Below are 4,648 nucleotides of genomic sequence, written 5' to 3'. Positions count from 1 at the left end.
GGCATCCTGGGATTTGGAGTCCAGACCAATACAACTCTCAGGCCTGGGGGCTGGGGAGCTACACTCCCAACTTAACACTGTTGTGCTTGGCTTTGCCTAAGTCCTGAGAGTTAGGCCTGAGCAGAAGTCCCCTTTGCCAGTCTCTGGCAGCATCCGCCTTGGCAAAATGGTGCTCAGTGCTTTTTTGGTGAATGTGGACCATCTGGCTCTGAAAGACAGAGAACGTTCTAATGTATAGTACTTGACTACTACAGTACCAAAGGGCACACTATGCCCAACAGGCATGACTGATGCCTGCATTCGTGACCTCACTGGATACAGAGTGGCAAACAAAGCTAACACTCACACACCTGTGTGTTAGTGAGCTGGTTCCTGACCACCACCGCCCTCCCCCTCCCCCCCAGACAGGGCTTCTCTGTGTAACAGCCTGGAACTGTCCTGGAACTCACTCTGTAGACCAGGCTGGCTTCAAACTCACAGAGATCCACCTGCCTCTGTCTTTGCCTCCCAAGTGCTAGGATTACAGGCATACGCTACCACCATCCAGCTGGTTCTGGAATATTACTGGCTGTATGCTTCCCACCTGACTCTTTTCATGACCTGTTCTCCAAGATTCTGTCTTTCAGAGTTCCAGAAACTTGCAGTATCCCATGGTGGTCTTCCTTACCCCTACACAAATTGTTTTGTGAATTGCCCATTTGCAAAAACAGCACAGCTAGTATGCTAAATTGAAAGTTCCATAGTAGGGCAGCGGTCGTTAGCTTCCACAGCAGCCTTCAGTGATACCGCCCTCCTTCCTGGTACTCATGTTCCCCATTTGTATCAGATTTGACCAGTGTGACCAGGCAGATGTGCTGTGTCCCTTCTGATCCTAGATCAGTGACAATCTTGATTAGACTGAGAAATACCTAGGAGTTAGTAAAGCCATGCCTCAGGGAGAGTCTATGAGCATCTTTTCAGCAATGGTAAACTAGGGTAGAGATCTGTCCTGACAGTGAGGTCATCATCCCATAGGCTGATAACTGGAAATAAATGATAAGAAAAGAGGGGCCCATGAGTATTGGCATTCTGTCTTCTTCACTGCCGTGACAATAAGTCATTTAGCTCTGTCATACTTTTATGGTGACTGAAATCCCTGAACCGTGAGCCAAAATGAACCCATCTTACTTTTTCAGGTACTCTGTCACAGAGGCAAAAGTGGTTAACGCGGAAAATTGTTAAGTAAGGTAATTACTGTTAGTGTTCCTGACCATGTGGGCCAGCAATGTTGGAGTCCTGTGAGCAGAACTTAACAGGAGAGAGGCCAGAGGGGTTAGAAATGGAGGTGGGGCTTCCTATGACTTCTAGGGCTCCTATCTTACAGCCACAATGAACCCCCGCACCAGACATGGGCCTGTGGGACCTGATACTTGCTTTGCTGGGGTTTGGCCTTGCTTTGCTCTGCTCTGCCCTTCCCCTTCTTTCCTTCCTCCCTTCTCTCCTTCCTTCCTTCCTTCCTTCCTTCCTCCCTTCCTTCCTTCCTCCCATCCTTCCTTCCTTTCTGTGTTTATGTGCAAGTGTGTTCGTGTATGTGTGTGTGTGCACACATACACGCACATGAGTGTAGGTGCTCACAGAGGCCAGAGAACGTCAGAGCCTCTAGCTCGGGAGTTACAGGTTAATTCGTAATCCACCTGATAGAGATTCCAGGAATCAGATTTTGCTTCTCTGGAAAAGTAGAAAACACTCTTAACCACTAAGTCATGTCTCCAGACCTTGCTACTCTTTCTTATCCCTCAACTCTGTCCTTTCGGAATGGTAACATTAACCCTACACCATTTTATATTGGAGGGATATAATTTTTTTCTTTCTATTTGTTTTTCACAAGCTAAGTGCTGGCCTTGAGTCTTGAAGGGAACTTTGAACTTGGGAGTTGAACAATTCTGAAACTGTAAAGACTATGGAGACTCCTGGAGGTGAGCTAAACAAATCTTGAATTATGTGGGAGACATGAGTCCGTTGGGGGCTAGGGGTGATATATTATGATATAAAATGATGTACTGGAGTGACCAGTTGACAAGGAATGCATTTCTGATGGCTAATCTTGCTTGCCAGCCTCATTGGGTTGAGACATGTCTAGGGATTTAGGTAAAACTCCTTTCTAGCCAAGCAATGGTGGCACACCCCTTTTATCCCAGCACTTGGAAGGCAGAGGCAGGCAGATTTCTGTGAGTTCAAACCAGCCTGGTCTACAGAGTGAGTTCCAAGATAGACAGGACTACACAGAGAAACCCTGTCTTGAAAAACCAAAAAGAAAAGAAAATGAACAAACAAAAAACCTCTTTTCTATACATCTCTGTGAAGATTTTCTAGAGAATATTAACTAAGAAGGAAAGAGCTCCCAGGTGTGGGAAGTATCATAGCATAGCATAGGCTTGGGCCTGGATGAAATCCCTTACCTCTCTCTCTCTCTCTCTCTCTCTCTCTCTCTCTCTCTCTCTCTCTCTTTCTCTCTCTCTCACCACTTTGTACTCATACCATGATGGACCAGAATCTCTCTCTGGAAACATGAACCAAAACAGACCCCTCTTCCCTGAAGTTGTGCCCTTAGGCATTTATCAGAATGGCAAGAGTCTCACATGTGTCCTTAAGCCAGGTTGCAGCTCCTCCCACTCATTCCTTCATGGACTTACATTGAGGGAAACTAGTTCCCATGTCAAGCAGCCGCAGGGAGAGAGACCTGTGTAAGGAACTGGGAGACCTATGAACAGAAATGAGAGACTGAAAGCAGATCCTCCAGCCCCAGCCCACGTATAGAGGACCCCGAACCCACCAATAGCTTCCTGCGCCGGTCACCGTGCCTATCCCCTACTATGCCTCACTCAAGAAGCGCGCTTCTCTCACTGGGACCATAACCCAAATAAGCTCTTTCTTCCTCAAGTTTTCTTCCTTGATCATGGTGTTTTAATACAGCAGCAACAACAAAAGGGTAGATAATCCTTCAGTGTGCTTTCCCTGGCAGTCTCAAGCACATCTCTGAGTAGCAGTCCTCTCTGTTCTCTCCAACTGAAGTGGTTAATCACCAGTTAGAGCTCTTACATCACAGAGCTTTCAATTAGACCCCTGGAGCACCTCCTTAGCAAACGTCATTCCCTGGTTCGTGATCACCGTCCTTCCTCTGTTCCTGGTGTTCTTCTCTATTTACTGGTGGAAAACAAGTACTGGAAGCAGGCTTCAGAGACCACTGTAGTGAACAAGGAACAATGTACTTCATCGTAAAGTCACAGGAATGCCATCTGTTCGGAGCTTGCTGTGGTTTGTGTATGTTTTACCACCACGTCCGTCCGTGTAGTAGAAACTTAATCCTGGGCTGGAGAGATGGCTCAGTGGTTAAGAGGACTGGCTGCTCATTCAGAGGTCCTGAGTTCAATTCCCAGCAACCACTGTGGAGGCTCCAACCATCAATAATGAGATCTGTTGCCATCTTCTTGCCTGTAGGCATACACACAGACAGAACACTGTATACATAATCAGTAAATTCTTGGGGGAAAAAAAGAAACTTAATCTATGATATTTGGAGGTCAAGCAAGCCTTTGGACAATAATTAGGATTAGATGGGGTCATAAGAGTGGGGCCCACATATGCCATTTATGGCTTCATGAGACAAAAGACTCAACAAGCTTGCTCTAACCATGTAATACCTGCTGTCATATTATGATGCATCCTTACCAGATGTTGAGGAAAATGCTGTCCTGCGCTCTTGAACTTTCTAGTGCCCAGAACCACGAGGTAAATAATCCTCTATGTCTTGTAAAGTACCTAGGCTCAGGTATGCTGGGATAGCATTGGAAAACTGATTGCAATAATGTTATTCAGGCCTTGTAGCCAGTATGAGCTTTTGGGAGCCATTATGAACAGATTGATGTCTTTCTGTTTCTTCTTTCATATGAGCATTGCTGTCCTCCAAAGATGCAGCTGCAAGAAGCCATATTATTGTAACTCCTAGACCTTGAACCAAGAACTTAAAGAAATTACTGTTTTGTATATAATTAAGTCTTTGTTATTTTTATCACAGCATCACCAATAATCCAGGCAAAAAGTTTAATTACTCATTTCTTTCTTTGACATATTTTGCATACAATATTTAGCTATAAGAGATTTTTCTTATAAAATAGACTAGACTAGTAGGCATTTACTGTCTAAGGAATCAAAATGAGAAATACTCTTATGAATATTTTCATCCTAGTAAACAAGGGGCAGAGATTACACATGAGATGTGGTTATATTCCAAACATGTATGGACATAGTCTGTACCTACAGTGTGAGTTGTATGTGGGCATAGTCTGTCCTTATGGCGAGTTGTGTGGGCATAGTCTGTCCTTATGATGAGTTTGTGTGGGCGCAATCTGCCCTTACGGTCAGTTGTGTGGGCACAGCCGATGCCTATGGTGAGCTGTGTGGGCACAGTCTGTCTTTATGGTTTGTTGTGTGTGCATGATCTCTGGTTACAGTCAGTTCTCATCTCTTTATTTAGCCCTTTAGAGACAGTTTCACGCAGCCTCAAATTTCCCGTGTAGCTTGGGCTGACCTTTAACTCCTGATGCTCCTGCTTTCAACCTTCTGAGCGTTGGGATTACAGTCACCAGGTCGGACTCATAAGCAGTTCTTT

The sequence above is a fragment of the Myodes glareolus genome, chromosome 12 (assembly GCF_982192425.1).
Source record: "Myodes glareolus chromosome 12, mMyoGla1.1, whole genome shotgun sequence".
NCBI classification, from domain to species: domain Eukaryota; kingdom Metazoa; phylum Chordata; class Mammalia; order Rodentia; family Cricetidae; genus Myodes; species Myodes glareolus.
Note: the sequence above shows the minus strand (reverse complement) of the source record.